Below are 20,000 nucleotides of genomic sequence, written 5' to 3'. Positions count from 1 at the left end.
AATGACAAAACTAATGAAGCAAGTAAGAGTAAAGTTACAAAGAGACATAGAAATAATTAGGATTAACTACTTTACTAAAAAGAGGTTCTAATGTCTTGACATGAAAACTGGAATTTCAGATTGAGATTGCAAGGCATTCAAAGAAAAGTGACAAGACTACTGAAAATACTAAAACAGTGCGAGCCTGTCTTTGTTTTATCGCTATTTCCATCGCAGGTGCTCGTCTGAGCTCCAATCCCTGGTTCCCCCTCGCCAATCTTTCACGAGAAACACCCGTCTGGCTGAAACTACTGTCAACAATTTTCCTCACTCTTTATCTGTGCCTAAATCCAAACGTAGATTCCATGAGCAAAGCTTCTTTCTTAGAACTGCACGCCAGTGGAACTCTCTGCCGCTTGCCTGTTTCCCACCTGACTACAACTTGGACGTCTTCAAGTCCAACATAAACAAACTCCTGACAAACCGCCCCCTTAAGTAAGACACTCTATCAAAACCCCCAATACTAATGATTACTTCAATACTATCTCACTGATTACTGTACATGCAATAACCCTTATCCCTGAGTGGCCTTCGGGCCTTGATAAGTGGTGACCCCCATGTAAAAACAAAAACAAGATTGGTATGATTAGGATTAACTACTTCACTAAAAAGAGGTTCTAATGTTTTGACATGGAAACTGGAATTTCAGATTGAGATTGCAAGGCATTCAAAGAAGAATCACACATATAATAAAATGCTGGGAATAATTAGGATTAACTACTTTACTAAAAAGAAAAATGAGACGTTATTTCATTCAATCTGGGTTTTAATGTCTAGACATGAAAATTTGAAAGTAATATTGAACATACGAAAAAGACAAATGAGATTCCTGGACCATGTCTACAGAAAAATCGGAATAAAACAGATTAGTTTGACAGGAAATATCATGGGTAGAAGAAGCAGAAGACGGCAGCAAAAAAACATAGGTTGATAGTCTGAATACTTAGGCAACATCAAAACTAATGAGCAACAATGAATTCATGAATGTCTCGAGAGAGATAGATACATTGAGAGGCATAGTCGTCAAGACCTGTATCATTCGGTCTGGGTTCTAGTGCCTAGATATAAAAATTCGAATGTAATATTGAGATTGAGGCACACACAAAGAAAAATGACAAAACTAATAAAAATAGTAAAAATAAATTAATTTACAGAAAGATATTCAAAATATTAGGATTAACTACTTTACTAGAAAAGAATGAGAGATGATCTCACTCAGTGTAAGCATGAAAAGTGAAATGTGCTTCGACAAGCTCCATCAAATAGTTAATTAATCAAATGTCCTTTTGCAAAACGAATATTATTTGGATCCAATTGATATGAAATGGCTCTCATCTCAAAAAAGCTCCCTACTTTGACAAGCTTTGGCGTCTAGCCTTCACTCATAACCTGAAATAGAAGACACATCAAATTTGTTGCCAATGTCGCTGGATAAATACTTGTGTTATTTTCTGTTCAGAGCACCCCCTCCTGCCTGGAGAGAATACAAAACCGACTTCAAAATCTAGTGGGCGATACCCTTTTCTCCTTTTTGCTGCCTCTTTGTCATAGAAATGAAGTTGCGAGCCTATTTCTGATATATGGCTATTTTAATGGCAGGTACTCGACTGAGCTTCACTCTGTGGTTCTCCCCTGTAAGGCATTTATGGCAATCACTCGACTAGCTATAATAACTATCAGCCAATTCCCCTCACTCTCTATCTGTGCCTAAAACTAAAAAATTCCAGTTTTCCCAGAAATTGCTCGTCTGTGGAAAACAATACCAAAGAACTGCTTCCCAGCCGACTATAACATGATCATTTTCAAGTCCAACGTAAACAAGTTCCTGATGAGCTGTACTCTTAAGTTAACTCCTAACTCTGTTCCGTCTGCCTGCTTTCCACCGGACTACAACTTGGATGTCTTCAAGTCCAATGTAAACAAATTCCTAATGAACCGCCCCCTTAAGTAAACACTTCATCAAATCTCCACACTAACGTAATGTACTTGAAATAACCCTTATCCCTGAGTGGCTTCCGGGCCTTGATAAGTGGTGACCACTGTGTAAAAACAAAAAATAAATAAAAAATAAAAATTTCCACCATAATTATCATCATGGTGTTGCCCCACCTGACAATCATTTTTATCATTGAGTGGCTTCCAGATCTTGGTAAGCGGTGACTCTATAGTATTTATAAAAGAAAATACAACACAAAAGGGTCACATAAAGCGGCTGGGAGGGAGACTTTTAAAAAGTATGTTATATGGCAGAGCGTCGTGAAACACATGACTTTGACGAGCTTCTGGGTTTGACCTTCACTCATGACCTGAAATATAAGACTTACATCAAATTTGTTGCCAAGGTTGCTGGATAAATAGTTGCGTCATTTTACCACTCCAGAAGGTATCTCACTCCCGACACCTGCCTCTACCTATACAGGAGTCAAATATACGTCCTAAAATGCCACATCTGGTAAGGAGCTACTCGGAGAGAGAGTACAAAACTGACTTCAAAATCGGGTGAGCGATAACCTTTTCTCCTCTTTGCCGCCTCTCTCTCATAGAAGAGAAGCTGCAAGCTTATTTCTGATCTATCGTTATTTTAATGGCAGGTTCTCGACTGAGCTTCAGTCTATGCTTCTCCCCTGTAAGGCATTTGCGGCAAGCACTCGACTAGCTACAACCACTATTACCAATTCTCCTTGCTTTCTCTCTGTGCCTAAAACTAAATGAAAATTCCATGAGCAGAGATTTTTTCCCCAGAAACTGCTCGTCTGGGGAACACAATACCACAGAGCTGCTTCCCAGCTGACTATAACATGGTCGTTTCCAAGTCCAATGTAAACAACTTCTTGATGAGTTGTTCCCTTAAATAATCAAATTATACCCAATTTCCACCATTAACGATGATCCGTCCTCTAAAATAAATTGATTCCTATCCAATTTCCACCATAACTGATCACCACGGTGATGCCCCACCTGACACTCATTAACCTTTATCCTTGAGTGGCATCAGGGCCTTGATAAGTGGTGACTCTGTATAAAAGAAAATACAGCACAAAACTCACTTCTTTTATGTAAATATTGAATTAAACTCATATCTAAATATAGCATGGTTTGTAATTGGTAACAAGCAAAAAAGGACACCACGTGGTCGGGAGAAGAAAAAGTGCAGTTGAAAAAGATGGGTGTGTAAAGTCAATGGCGAGAAATGGCTGGCTAATGTCAGTGTGAGGTCGGAGAAGAAAAGTGTACGCTGGGGAAGATGGACGATGGTTAGAGACTTTTAAGCTGGTGTCGAGATGGGGGCAGAAAGAAAAACTGTAATAAACGCTACATAAATAAGTTATCTGATCCGGGGTTAAATCCGATCATCTGGTAATTTTGAACTTACTACGGTCGGTGTGAGGTCGGAATAGAAAAGTATACACCCGGCAAGATGGACGATGGTCAAAGATTTTTAAGTTGTGTCGAGACGAGAGGGTTAGGGTCAGAGTTAGGGTTTTAAGTTGTGTTGAGACGAGAGGGTAGCGGTAATAAATATTTTTGTTAAAAAGAAAAATATGCTGGCCCGGATTTTTATTTTTTGTTTGTTTGTTCCTTTTCTACGGTGCCAGATGGCATGGGAGTCCAAGAGAAGTTTGAATTGTAACGAATACGGTTCAAGTGTAACAACAACGTTACAATAATAAACTAAACAAGTGTTCGTTTCTAGCCATATTTACTGACTCTAAAACTCATTAGCTCTCCAGAAAAAAAAAAAGCAAAAAAAACTACATCCATTAATTCTTGTATTACAGAAATGGCAGGCTGTTACCGGCCTGAGGTTGTGGAAGAAAAGTGTACGCTGGGGAAGATGGACGATGTTTAAAGATTTTTAAGCTGGTGTCGAGATGGGGGGGGGGGAGAAAGAAAAACGGTAATAAGCGCTACACTACTGGGGACCCTATATTTTGGATTCAAATTAATATTAACATGTTATCTGATCAAGATTTACGAAATTCCATTCCTGTAGGCAGTTTCCTGGTTAGTGAGGCATGGTCTCTCCCAGATTCAATCCGTGACATTCAGTTGCTGACCAAGGGTTGTCCAATTCTTTGGTTGTCACATATATTCAAATGTCCGTTTTCACCATTTTCGTATCCCTTGACCTAGCGCGACACGACGCTGTCATAAACAGATCCATTACCATAGACGACCCGCATTCTCAGATGGATTGTCCACTCGAGCAGCGCCTTCTGCTGTCAGGAACTCTATCATAGTGACGAGCTTCCTTCACATAGTCCAATCATGACTGCCAAAAAAAAGCAATTTTTTTACCACGATTTCAAATCTGGTGTTTCCAGATCAGGCTGTCTAAAGATACTGGCTCCCTGACATAAAATGCACCAAACATTGATGTTATTGCTTTTTTTTCTCTTTTGAAAAACTCAATCATGTTCTGCGAAGCCAAATACAAAAACAGCAATTTTCCTCTACCAAACGACCTTTCTAAACACCATGATTTAGCATTATACAGGCTCTTTCAGTCTTTGAGAGACTGTGGATACCAAAAAGGGGTTCCTGCGCGTGAAATTTTTTGTGGCAGGTGCGCAATCTCAACCACACCTCTCCTGAGTCGACCAGTACTAATCAGACTCAATTTTGCCATTTTGCTGTGTTTATATATATATATATATATATATATATATATATATATACTAGCATGGGTGCCCGGCGTTGCCCGGGTATTTGCAGGTGTATGTTCAGCAAAAAAAAAAAAAAAGTGGTCAATTTTTTTAAACTTTGACCCCTTTACATTTATTGTTTTGATCCATGTCCAATGAACTTATATCTAAAATTTAAAGTGTTTAGACTCAAAATTTTCGGAGGAGTTTGGTAGAATTCTCCAGGGTCAAATCGTTGAACTTTGACCCCTTAACAGCCAAATTCCTGGCCGAAAACCGATTACAAAGATTTTCCCAAATTTCAGTACCATGTATATCAAATTTCGAGTCTGTAGACTAAAAATTGATAGAGTTATTGCGTAGGGAAATGTACACACACACACACACACGTTCACTTTTATATATATATATATATATATATATATATATATATATACCCGTTCACATACACCTTTTACGATAAAGATAGAACCCAGAATTAGATAGAATCGAGCAATTGCATTGACAACGGACAACGCCAGACCTAAAGTGGGTTTCGATGTACTGCATCTCATCAGTGACGTGCTCCGACATAGGCGCGAACCCAGGTCGTCGCACTCATGAAGTGTGCAATACTGACGACCTAACGATATGGGCCACGGCGCAATCTATTGACTATGCCTCGATTTTCTTTTAAATTCTTATATTTTTTTTATTCATTTCTACACTCTACGATGTGACAAGCAACGCGTCATACAACTAAGATAGTTACTGCTGGTATGCAGGCGGTAGATATCACATCTACAAACATTAACTGAAATTAGCCGACTCCCCAGACACGATTTCGGAACAACCTTATATATATATATATAATGGATTAGCAAAGGTGAAGCTGCATAGCTTATTCTACCATCAAATCTTAATTTGCTTCAACTTGTGTCTATCCATTACATTTCTGCATCATATAATAAACCTAAACTTTCTTTATATACACATTGAACAATGCTTCAAGCAAACTACATTAATTTTTGTTCATATTGGCTCCACTCACTGATGCGATATATGTGTGTATATATATGTAACTATTTTAACCGGCTAAAGACACATAAAAGGACGGTCCATAAAAAATTCCAATCATTTGAGGTCCCTGGTACGTCTCGGCGGCTTTTAGTTTCAGAAGATATGGGGTTTGAAAATATGAACAAAGACAGACAGACATATAGGCTTTTATATATTAGATTTATATATATGTGTATGAGGTTAGAGATGTGTACGTTTTGGTTTCGATTCTAGCTGATGACACACAAATCTTATATATATATATATATATATATATATATATATATATATATATATATATATATATATTGAGAGAGAGAGAGAGAGAGAGAGAGAGAGAGAGAGAGAGTCATCCACATACAGTACTGTTTCGCTGTTTCACAGCTCATCAGTGGGGCTAGACAAGCAGCTACCTCAAGCCAGGATATATATATATATATATATATATATATATATATATATATATATATATATATATATATATATATATATAAATTGAATTCTTTATTTTTATTTTTACATTTTTTTATTCAAAGCTTCTTTACAGGGTGTCCACAAATCTGGCTACATAATCTGCATGGTGCCCACAAAGTTTGGCTACATAATCTGCATGGTGTCCACAAAGTCTGGCTGCATAATCTAAGAAGCTTTGAATAAAAAAATGCAAAAATAAAAATAAAGAATGCTGTTTAAATTCCCAGAAGGAAAAAAAAATTAACTTTAACCTATCGCAGACTTAGCACCTGCATAATCCGATTTCTAAAATGTTTATAATGACAAAAGCGAATTCATTTATATTTGGCTGAAAAAAAAAAAGACCTTAACTAAAATTGTTAAATAGAAATAGACTTAGCACTTGCATAAGCCGATTTCGCAAAAGTCTTTTATATATATATATATATATATATATATATATATATATATATATATATATATATATATATATATATATATATATATATATATATAAAATGAAAATCTTGGTATTGAAAATTTATTAAAATTTAAAAAAAAAAAAACTTATAAATCTATAAGGAAGGGATACAAAATTTTAATTATTCAACAAAGAAAACAAGAAAAGCCTTATTCCATGGAGTTTCGGAGAATGCAATTCTTCTCATCAGAGGGAAGAGGTTTGCAAAATATACAATAAATTTTGCAGGTTAATGCATTGAAGGAAAACAGAAAAAAAGGGAGAAAAAAATGTGATAAAAATCCAATGAAAAAGATGGTAAAATCCAGAACAGGAAAAATCCGAAATGGGTTGAAATACATATGGCATAAAGAACTACTTCACAAGATTTCCAGCTACAGTAAAGCTGGAAATGTCTTCTCAATTATTAAATCATTTTTCTCTGATAGGCTCATAAGAGTAGTGGTTGATGGGCAGAAATCAGAAGCACACAGTATTAATGCTGGAGTTCCTCAGGGATCCATCCTGGGTCCAACTCTCTTCCTGATCTACATCAATGATCTCCCAAAACGTATACTTAGATCATTCATTGACATTTATGCTGATGACACTACCATCTATGGCAACATATCAACGGCTGTAAATGACCAAGTTCTCTCTGATTCTCTCTTCTCTGATCTTGAGCGCGTGGTAAAATGGGGGAAGAGGTGGCTGGTTACTTTTAATGCATCTAAAACCAAGCTTCTAACTGTATATCATCAACACTCTGATCCCCATCTGGCATCAACTGAAATGAATGGCGCTTGTCTTGGAGAGGCTCCGTGTTTTGACAAGCTTCTGGGCTTGACCTTTATTCCTGATCTGAAATGGAACACATACATCAAATCTGTTACTAAGGTCTCTCGGAAAATGGTGGGATCCTTCTATCTTTCGGATGTCCTATGTACATACACTTTCACTTTTTTAGTAACACCATTTAAGGTCACCGGGAGTGTGAGCTCTCCCTAAAATTCCACTTTATCCCCTGTCACAGCTCAAGCTTATTTGTTCGTCTTCCACATGATTGGTTTCGTTAGCCTTTTCCACGTCTTAAGGTTAATGATGGACAGGTCTGATCCGGAATCCAATTGTAGATGCACAGTTTTATTTGTGATGTTAACTGTGACATATTTGTGCCGGTTCTTATCCGAATCCAAGTCGAATCTAGTCTGTCGGACACTGTTTTTTTCTTTCCTGCACTGGGTTGCTTTGTGGCCTTTCCTGCCACATTCGTTGTAGTACTTATGTTTGTAAAAACATTGACTCGACCAATGTTTCCCACTGCAGCGATAGCACGGGCTTGTAGGGGATCCAGGTCTTGTGACTGGGTGGTACTTATTAGGTGTAGCTTGAGTTTTCTTACTTCCAGCTTTTAAAATAATTGTTGAATTGTCTGGCAGTTGACGAAAATGGCTATTTTGTGTTTGGGAGGGGGAGTTGTCCCTACTCGGCAGAAAAAAATTTTTCACTTTAGAACCGACAGTCAAAAATAGAATATTGCAGAAAATTCCACTCAATGAAAAAAATCTTTCTTTTAGTCCAAATAAAACGAAAAGGGGAAAAACCTCATTTCTCTCCCGTTAAAATATTGCATAAAGTTAGCAGAAACAAAACAAAGGCAAAAAAAAAAACGTTTCACTTCATTTGAAAAATGTCCGAATTTGCATAAGAATAAACCGTAGACAATTACAGTGAAATTTGGTCAACATTTTTCTCTTTTTTTTCTTTCTTCTTTCAATGAGCAACCAAATTAATCTTTAAGTATTACAAAAATGCGTTTCGTACAGTTCTTTTCAATTTAGATATAAAGCCAAAAAAGATTAACTTTGCCATGTGTTCGTTTTCTTCTTTTTTTGCATTTAGAATTTTGCTTTTAGAACGTAATTGCCAGCCGACTTCTTAGCTTGTAAATCCGAAGTCCTTTTGCAGTCAATTAGAATTTTTTTTGTGGAGTACCCCTGTGTGAAAGTCGAATCCGTCATCACCAGTTGTTATGGGGTTAAATGGTAATAAGAACGAAGGACACAGGATTTATAGAAAACGACACATGTACTCACATATATTACAGGCAAAGCGAGTTAAGCAATACTTCCTCAACGCTAGTGCATTGCACACAACCTCCTTGGCCGAGAGCCAATCTCTCACTCTGGGCACCGGTACTCGATACCGGAAGTGACGTCACTAGAGGAAGAGATAGTCCATTAATCCCATGGAGGGGCGTCTCCAACAATAACCTAGTAGAGGATGCCCTTTTCTCTTCCCTGCAACCAGAGAAGAGACATTGCGAGCATGTCTTTGTTTTATCGTTATTTCCATGGCAAGTGCTCGTCTGAGCTTCAATTTATGGTTCCCTCTCGCCAAATCTTTCACAAAATCACCCGTCTAGCTGAAGCCACTGTCAATAATTTCCCATACTCTTTATCTGTGCCTAAACCTAAACGTAGATTCCATGAACAAAGCTTCTTTCTTAGAACTGCACACCTGTGGAACTCTGTTCCGTTTACCTGCTTTCCAACCGACTACAACTTGGTTGTCTTAAGTAATCCAATTTACTACATTTCCACTAATAGCGATTACTACGGTATTATCCCATGGACTACTGTATACTCTATAACCTTTATCCTCGAGTGGCCTCTAGGCCTTGATAAGTGCTGACTTCTATGTAATATATATATATATATATATATATATATATATATATATATATATATAATTATTTACTATAATAATTAAATATCTACAGACATTAGTGTTTCATCATTTTGGGAATCATCAGTCCAAGGTATCACGATTAACGCCAGTCGAGAGATTCGAACCCTGGCAACAGAAGTCATACCTGGCTTCATTAGCAAAGACCGGAACCACTCGGCTACCGACAACCGCAAGAGATACAGTTGAAATTAAATATTTATTTTTATAAAATGCTTTTAATGGCAGTCAGAGGGATCTAATGATTATATGACGATCTACGCATATGAGCTAAGTTGACCGACTTTATTACAACTGAAAGTGCTCAACGATAAGAAACAAGTTCCTTACATAATATATATATATATATATATATATATATATATATATATATATATTTGATCTCACTACTTTATATGTTAGGTTCAATATAATAATCGATAGAGAATTTTCTTTATAATAATAAATATGTAATCTGTAGGAATTAAAATAGCATATTTAAGCGTACCTTACAACCGGGCGACGCCGGGCAGCTTGCTTGTTTATTTTATTTTAATATCATTCATTCCTTTTAAATTTAATTTCAATTTTGCTCTCATGACAAGGCAAGTAAAATAGACTTACATGTTTTATTTAATAGAAATTGTTGAACTTTTTGATAACTTCGAGCGAGGCTTGCACATTTGAGACCTTTCAAAGTATTTTTCCGGCGTGATCTATTTCCAGGATGTCTGGCGGTCCATAATCATGGGGGAATTTCAACTGGAACCTTTTCGTTTTATTTAATCCACGGACACTAGATTAGTTCTGTCAGTTTTTGTTCAATCATCCAGGTCAGGATATTCCCTAATCTCTATCGTAATAAAACTTTATGACCACTGTTCGTGCGTCTGTGTATGTGTCTTTCTCGCATAAACGTAACGTGCACATTCTTTATTTATTTACTCCTAGCAGGACTCGTTTCCCGTCGTTACCTGGGAAAATTGACAAAAACAAAGAAACTTATATTTGTGTTATTTCCGGATGGATGGGAGTTTCCTATGATTTGTTTTTCTTTTTGTTGTTTTTTTGTGCTTGCGTTCGTGTGTGTATTTATGTTTGTGTGTGTTCATGTCTCTGTGTGTGATTTCATGTGTGTGTGTGTTCGTGTATGTGTTTCTGTTTGTGTTCATGCATGTTCGTGTTTGTGTGTGTGTTTGTGTGTGTGTGTGTTCATGTCTGTGTATTTGTGTCATTGTGTATGTGTTTGTATTCGTGTGTGTGTATGTGTTTGTAGTCGTGTGTGTGTGTTCGTGTGTGTGCATGTTCGTGTGTGTGTGTCCATGTGTCTGTTTGTGTTGTATGTATACATGTGTGTGTGGTTGTGTTTATTTGTGTGTGCACGTGTGTGTGTTCATGTGTATATATGTACGTGTGTGTGGGTTTGTGTGTGTTCATGTCTGTGTGTGTTCGTGTGTGTGTGTATTTGCGTCATTGTGTATATGTTTGTATTCGTGTGTGTGTATGTGTTTGTAGTCGTGTGTGTGTGTTCGTGTGCATGCGTGTTTGTGTGTGTGTGTCCATGTGTCTGTTGGTGTTGGTGTGTGTGTATGTGTACATGTGCGTGTGGTTGTGTTTGTTTGTGTGTGCGCATGTGTGTGTCCATGTGTATATGTGTACGTGTGGATGGGTTTGTGTGTGTTCATGTGTCTGTGTGTGTATGTGTGTGTGTTAGTGCATGTGTGTGTGTGTTTGGGTGTTTCTGCGTGTGTGTTGTGATTGTGGAGGGGGAGTTTGTTGTCTTTGATGCTATTATTGCAACCTTTTGGCCAATGTATCTTCTGACCTTCTTCAGGTATGTCTTACTGGGCTTAGGAATATTTCTGTCAAACTCGGGAATCTATATCGAATTTCAAATGGAACACTTTATTTCATCCACGGGGATGACTTGCTCTCATTCCCTCAGCCATGACTGGGTACAAGTTTTCTGTAATTCATATCTGCGATTTTAGCATCGCCCATACTGAGTATTGAACCTCCAATCCCTTGAAGACTGTCACTTAGAAAGGATTATTTCTTCAGCATTTTATCTGTTGTGCTACGGGTTCGTACAGATTCTCAAGTACAACATAATGATTTCTGATACACCCCAAGGTCGGAGGTTATATCGGTCGAAACGTTGTGAGAATAACACTCAAGATGACTATCATGCTTCACTTGAACCAGAAACATTCATTTCGAGCGCGCCCCTGTCATATCAAAGAATCTACTGTTGATTTTATTTGCCTGACTTTACTGTTTGTGTGAATTTAAGTTTAAAATGAATAAGTCAATTATCATGGTGAAATTGTGCTTTACACAGAAATATTAATTTTAAACACGTCCGTCATATCAAAGACATTACTGTTAATTTAATATGTCGGGCCTTTCGACTTGTGTGGTAATAAAACTTCTCAAATGCACTTGTGATGTTAGGCTGTATAAGGTGTTAACTTTAGTCAAAATCCCCTGTTTCTCCTTTCAGCGGATTATTTCGATTATCAATACATAAGCATGAGACACTCCGACACAAAACCTATCTAAAAACACTGCTAGATACATAAAGTCGACCCAGCTGTTTTCGAGTCCATAGAGAATGAATTCACAGATACACGGACACACAAGGCTCTTTATATATATATATATATATATATAAATAAATAAAAATTACAGTAAGTTTACCAAGGTAATCAAAATGGTAAACTTAAAATATATTATAAATATTAAAGAGTTAATATTTAAAAGTAATTCATTCATGTGAAATCTTTTTATCATTTTTCTTTTACCTCCTATTCCCCTTACCTCACCCTTTTTTTTTAACCAAGTAAGATCTGTGACTTACTTGTAGTTTCATTAAATACTTTTATATGCAAAATCCGATCCTGCATTTTGCTAATTCGTGCCCTCTGATGAGAAGGAGAGTATTGCTTCCTTTTTTAAAATTAAATATGTTTTTAACTCTTTTTCAAGATGTCTTTTAACATGTTTTATTAATTATTTGTTCATATATATATATATATATATATATATATATATATATATATATATATATATATATATATATTACAATAGAAAAATGCGAGCATGAAAAGTAATATGGTTAAGCTTAAACATGGAAAAATATAATAAATTTATAACTTAAAATATTAAGAATTTTTTTAATTCAATTTATGTTATTATATAATCAATTCTTAATGTCGCAATATCTTAACTTATAAATTTATTATATTTTTTACTAGAATATCTTATCCTTTTCTTTTCCAGTTTTAACAACTAGTCCTTTACTTTTCCATGTTTAAGCTTAACCATATTAATTTTCATGCTCGCATTTTTCTATTATAATTCATGATTTTTCCAGGCTTCTAGTAAATTCAATTGTTCTATATTTAATTCTAGTCTTATTTTTTGCCCCATAAACATAACGTACACATATGTAATAACAATGTACGGCACTCGTCTGCTTTCAATAAAATTACTCTCAATTACCTCCCTTTTATTTGTTCATTCTCCCTGTTTTACTTATTACTTCTCTTTTCGCTAGAGCGGTGCATTGGTAGCAACAGTAGTAGCTGAAGCGACCTAGTTACTATGGAAACCAGTCATAAAAAACGTCGCTCATCTCCTTTCCATATTTGGCATATTACTGCCACCCCTTCTTTCCTTGGCTTCATATCTGTATTTAAGTGCTTCTCAACCTTGGAAGTGGAAGTGGGGCTGAGCACTCACTCTCCTTAAAAAAATACTCCCATGGGGTGCTCAGATTTATAGCCTCTAACAATCAAGTTCTACTCCTGGCCTTCCCACTCTTATATAATCCTTGCAAAAAGATGCTTTCAAACTGGGCAGAATCTATAGGAAGATTACAGTTGTTGAAAAAAAGAAAAAAAAAACATGGAGTGTTTACTAACATCCATCTTTTAATTCTGACAATTTCTGCATTTCCAAACATCATTTCCGTGAAGATTAATAAGATTATGCCGCCAAATTTGTCTTGGGAATCGGCCATCTGTTTCTTTTCAGAATTGCCAACTGATAATCGCTGCGGGGTTTTGCTGCAGATTTTGATAGGCAACCATTTGAGCTAATCCCCTCAGAAAATAAAGAAAAGAAATTAGAATTAGACTTCATCTAATTCTTTTTTTTTTTTTTGTCATTTTCTTCCTTTGATAATTGTAATGCTGGGTATGGGACAGCCAAACCAGCTACCAACATTGCCCTGTTGTTTATTAAAACCAAACGAGAGCTCTTTTTAGTGTCCTTGTTGTTCCTTTCAGTGAAATTGTCTGGATCTCTCTTGCACTTGGTTTACCAGAAATATTAGTTAGGCAAGACTTCCGGTTCTTCTTCATAAGCTCTGTGGCACCTATAATAACTGGTATGATTGATATCTGAAATGCTGAGAAACCATATGAAGACCTCCTGAAAGATAGACGATCACAACCAAACAGTTTTGATGAGGTCAGAATCCAATTGCTGACCTGAGGCCGTTTACATATGTGTTCTCAAAAAAGACGGTAGCAAACACTTTCACTCTCTATCCATTAATCCTCCCACTCGTCTCATATTCGATTCTTAATAGGCATCATTATTTTTACATCACGACTTCTGCTCACATGTATGGATGCCTATGTTTGCTTTTTTTTATTTTCTTTCTTTGAAGATTGTAACGCAGGGTATAGGACAGCCAAACCAGCTGCCAACATTGCCCTGCTTTTTATTGAAACCAACCGAGAGGTCTTTTTAATATCCTCGCTGTTCCCTTAAGATCAATTGTCTGGATCTTTTGAAGTCATAACTCTACATTAATACAAGCAGGCCGCCTGGCATTGCCCGGTCGTAAAATACGCTATTTTGATTAATGCAGATTTCATATTTATTATTATATTATATTGGACCCGATATATAGAAATGATTTAAAAAGTAAAAAAAAAATGACTCTTGCACCACCACTAAGAATCGAAACCAAAACGTTTAGCTTAAAATTTACTTTTTTCATTTGGCGTTAATGATTGTACTATGAAAACATGTTTACTGCAAAACTAAAAATTAAAACATAAACCAACAGCTATTACGTCACACATGCATATCCGTAATACTGCAGTTCGACATTTTCCTGGAAAATTTCATTTTTTTAATTTTCACACTTTTGCACCCAAATTTTTTTTTTTTTTTTTTTTACACAGTGATCACCACTTATCAAGGCCCGGAAGCCACTCAGGGATAAGGGTTATTGCAAGTACATTACGTTAGTGTGGAGATTTGATGAAGTGTTTACTTAAGGGGGGGCGGTTCATTAGGAATTTGTTAACATTGGACTTGAAGACATCCAAGTTGTAGTCCGGTGGGAAGCAGGCAGACGGAACAGAGTTCCACAGGCGTGTAGTTCTAAGAAAGAAGCTTTGTTCATGGAATCCGCGTTTTGATTTAGGCACAGATATAGAGTGGGGGAAATTTTTCACAGTGGATTCAGCTAGACGGATGTTTTTCGTGAAAGATTGGCGAGGGGGGACCAGAGATTGACGTTATATAAAATAATGTTATATAAAAAATAACATTATATAAAAAATTACATTATATAAAAAATAACATTATATAAAAAATGACATTATATAAAAAATAACATTATATAAAAAATAACATTATATAAAAAATAACATTATATAAAAAATGACATTATATAAAAAATGACATTATATAAAAAATGACATTATATAAAAAATGACATTATATAAAAAATAACATTATATAAAAAATAACATTATATAAAAAATAACATTATATAAAAAATAACATTATATAAAAAATAACATTATATAAAAAATAACATTATATAAAAAATAACATTATATAAAAAATGACATTATATAAAAAATAACATTATATAAAAAATGACATTATATAAAAAATAACATTATATAAAAAATGACATTATATAAAAAATGACATTATATAAAAAATGACATTATATAAAAAATGACATTATATAAAAAATAACATTATATAAAAAATAACATTATATAAAAAATAACATTATATAAAAAATAACATTATATAAAAAATAACATTATATAAAAAATAACATTATATAAAAAATGACATTATATAAAAAATGACATTATATAAAAAATAACATTATATAAAAAATAACATTATATAAAAAATAACATTATATAAAAAATAACATTATATAAAAAATAACATTATATAAAAAATAACATTATATAAAAAATAACATTATATAAAAAATAACATTATATAAAAAATAACATTATATAAAAAATAACATTATATAAAAAATAACATTATATAAAAAATAACATTATATAAAAAATGACATTATATAAAAAATGACATTATATAAAAAATGACATTATATAAAAAATAACATTATATAAAAAATAACATTATATAAAAAATAACATTATATAAAAAATAACATTATATAAAAAATGACATTATATAAAAAATAACATTATATAAAAAATAACATTATATAAAAAATAACATTATATAAAAAATAACATTATATAAAAAATGACATTATATAAAAAATAACATTATATAAAAAATAACATTATATAAAAAATGACATTATATAAAAAATAACATTATATAAAAAATAACATTATATAAAAAATAACATTATATAAAAAATAACATTATATAAAAAATAACATTATATAAAAAATGACATTATATAAAAAATGACATTATATAAAAAATGACATTATATAAAAAATAACATTATATAAAAAATAACATTATATAAAAAATAACATTATATAAAAAATGACATTATATAAAAAATAACATTATATAAAAAATGACATTATATAAAAAATAACATTATATAAAAAATAACATTATATAAAAAATGACATTATATAAAAAATGACATTATATAAAAAATAACATTATATAAAAAATGACATTATATAAAAAATGACATTATATAAAAAATAACATTATATAAAAAATAACATTATATGAAAAAAATGGCATTATATAAAAAATAACATTATATAAAAAATAACATTATATAAAAAATGACATTATATAAAAAATGACATTATATAAAAAATAACATTATATAAAAAATAACATTATATGAAAAAAATGGCTCAAATATGCTTTTTTTGTTGTTTTACTTTATTCGCCTTTTATTAAACCTACAAATGTGTCAGACCATTTTCCCTGACTATATATATAGGGGAGTGAACATGATATTGTTTGAACATTATACAAACACTTGATAAAACCATTACAAAATGTCAAGTATATCCTGTACATGTGGATTCTGGAGACACTTATACTTCCGGAAACGTCGGCTTGATATTGCCATGGTGTAAACGTTTCAAAGCAAAAGAAGAGAACTTTTTAGTTAGAGAGTAAATCCGCTTTTTTGAAGTTTATATAATATAATGTAATGTATTATATATATATATATATATATATATATATATAATGTAATGTATATTATATATATATATATATTGTAATGTATATATATATATATATATTGTAATGTATTATATATATAATGTAATGTATTATATATATATATATATATAATGTAATGTATTATATATATATATATAATGTAATGTATTATATATATATATATATATAATGTAATGTATTATATATATATAATGTAATGTATTATATATATATATAATGTAATGTATTATATATATATATATAATGTAATGTATTATATATATATATATAATGCAATGTATTATATATATATATATATATATAATGTAATGTATGATATATATATATACATATATATAATGTAATGTATTATATATATATATATAATGTAATGCATTATATATATATATAATGTAATGTATTATATATATATATATAATGTAATGTATTATATATATATATATATATATATAATGTAATGTATTATATATATATATATATATATATATAATGTAATGTATTATATATATATATATATATATATATATATATATATATATATATATATATATATTACTAATAAGGTGACCCAACGTTGCCCGGGATTGAATGATGATCAACGAATGTTTATTTTCTCATATGTCATCGAAATCGGTGAAATCGTCTATTTCAATCAAATCGATTGATTGCCTGCTTAAGTTGGGGACCCAGCTCACTGCACCAGGAGGAAGCTCACATGCCTCTCACAGTAACTTTGTTAACAATACATCATAATTTATATTGCACTGTAGAGAACCTACTGTTAATTTTATCAAATTATTTTTATATATAATGACTGGATTTAAAGATTAAAATGTAAAAGTCAATTATCATACTTTGTGCTCTAAATAGAAACATTTATTCTGAACGCGCCTCTGTTATATCAAAGAACCTACTGTTGATTTCATATGCTTCGCCTTACAGCTTGTGCAGTGGTGGCTTGAATTTATGTTTAAAATGTAAAAGCTAAGTACCATGGTGCAATTGGGCATTAAACAGAAACATTCATGTCGAACGCGCCTCTGTCATATCAAAGAACCTACTTTTGATTTATATGTCGAGCCTTTCTGCTTGTGTGATAATAAAACTTCTCAGATGCACTTGTGATGTTAGGCTGTGTAAGGTGTAAACTTTGTTCAAAATCGTTTGTTTCTTTCATCATCGGATTATTTCGATTATCCATACTTATCAAAGACATCCCGGGAGAAACCCTATCTAAAAACACTGCCAGATACATGAAGTACTTTCGTGTGAGATTTCATAGAAATCGGACCAGCCGTTTCCGAGTCCATGGGGAACAAACTAACACACACAGAGACAAATTTCCTTTTTCATATTTGTGGATATATATATATATATATATATATATATATATATATATATATATATATATATATATATATATATATATATATATATATATATAAATTCAGGTTTGAGATGTTCAAAAGTAGGGACTAATGAATACAAGGAAATTATTAGATAGTGCTCGATAAAAAAAAGCTAAATATTTATTTATTTATTAGAATATGAACAGTTACATTTGGTCGCTACACACAGTCATCTGTTTCAGCCAATGAGACTTCGTCAGGCAACCCTGAACCATTGGACGCTATAGGAAAATAAAGAAAAGCTTTCCTTTTATATATATATATATATATATATATATATATATATATATATATATATATATATATATATATATACATATATATATTCTCCTATAAATTCGTTTCTCTTGTGTGTGTGTATTGATATTCATATTAAAACCCCGCTTTTCTATTTATTTACAAAGAAAATACAATTTTATTATATATGGGTCGTAGAATTGCATTCACTAGCAAAAGATCTAGCTAATTTGCATATTCTTTTAAACATTATTTTAATTAATTCCCTATTAGTTTTTTCGCTTTTCTTATGCAATGATCATCTTTAGTCAACTATTACGTGTAATTATATTCATGCAGATATTCTACATGATTTATACTTGCATAATATTTGCGTAAAAAGGTTATAGTAAACGCAAAATGGTTTCCATATATATTTATCTATACGTATATATTTTTGTTTTTATATATATATATATATATATATATATATATATATACATATATATATATATACATACATACATATATATATATATATATATACATATATATATATACATATATATATATATATACATATATATATATACATATATATATATATACATATATATATATACATATATATATACATACATATATATATATATACATACATATATATATATATAAAAGTGAACGTGTCTGTGTGTGTCTGTGTACATTTCCCTACGCAATAACTCTATCAATTTTTAGTCTACAGACTCGAAATTTGCCAGAAATTAAGCGATTAAGGGGTCAAAGTTCAACAATTTGACCTTTGAGAACTCTACCAAATTCCTCCGACAATTTTGGGTCTACGCACTTGAAATTTTAGATATAGGTCCCTTGGACATGAATCTAACTTAAAAACTTGATTTTAGCCCAAAACAATAAATTTTAAGGGGTCAAAGTTTAAAAAATTGACCGTTTTTTTTTTTTTTTTCTTTTACTCAGTATGCACCTCAAAACACCCGGGGGGCAACGCCGGGCACCCATTGCTAGTATATATATAAAAGTGAACGTGTGTGTGTGTGTGTGTGTGTGTGTGTGTGTGTGTGTGTGTGTGTGTGCGTTTGTGTACATTTCCCTACGCAATAACTCTGTCAATTTTTAGTCTACAGACTCCAAATTTGATATACAGGGTGGTGAGATTTGGGAAAATCGATGTGATTGGTTTTTGGCCAGAAATATGGGGATTAAGGGGTCAAAGTTCAACAATTTGACCTTTGAGAACTCTACCAAACTCCTCCGAAAATTTGGGTCTACGCACTTAAATTTTAAATATAGGTTCCTTGGACATGGATCTAACTTAATAACTTGATTTGAGCCCAAAACAATAAATTTTTAGGGGTCATAATAGGGGTCAAAATTTTTAAAAAATTGACCTCTGCGGTCTCTTCCAAATTACTTAGGCAATTTCTCGTCTAAATATTTGAATTTTTACATAAAGGGTATTCAGAGATAGGGCAAGCTTTTTCATCAGTTTGGGTCGAAAATTTTTAGTTACCA

General features: G+C 32.4%; 1 protein-coding gene across 4 annotated transcripts in view; it reads left to right on the top strand.

Annotated features, from left to right (window-relative positions):
- LOC145263231 (N-acetylated-alpha-linked acidic dipeptidase 2-like) overlaps positions 1-20,000 on the top strand; it is a 544,830-nt gene that overhangs the window by 298,215 nt on the left and 226,615 nt on the right. The gene's annotated exons all lie outside the window — the stretch shown is intronic.

The sequence above is a fragment of the Euprymna scolopes genome, chromosome 38 (genome assembly GCF_053919585.1).
Source record: "Euprymna scolopes isolate OS-2025 chromosome 38, ASM5391958v1, whole genome shotgun sequence".
Classification (NCBI taxonomy): Eukaryota; Metazoa; Mollusca; class Cephalopoda; order Sepiida; family Sepiolidae; genus Euprymna; species Euprymna scolopes.
The sequence above is the reverse complement of the archived record's forward strand: the minus strand, read 5'-3'. Positions and strand labels throughout refer to the sequence as shown.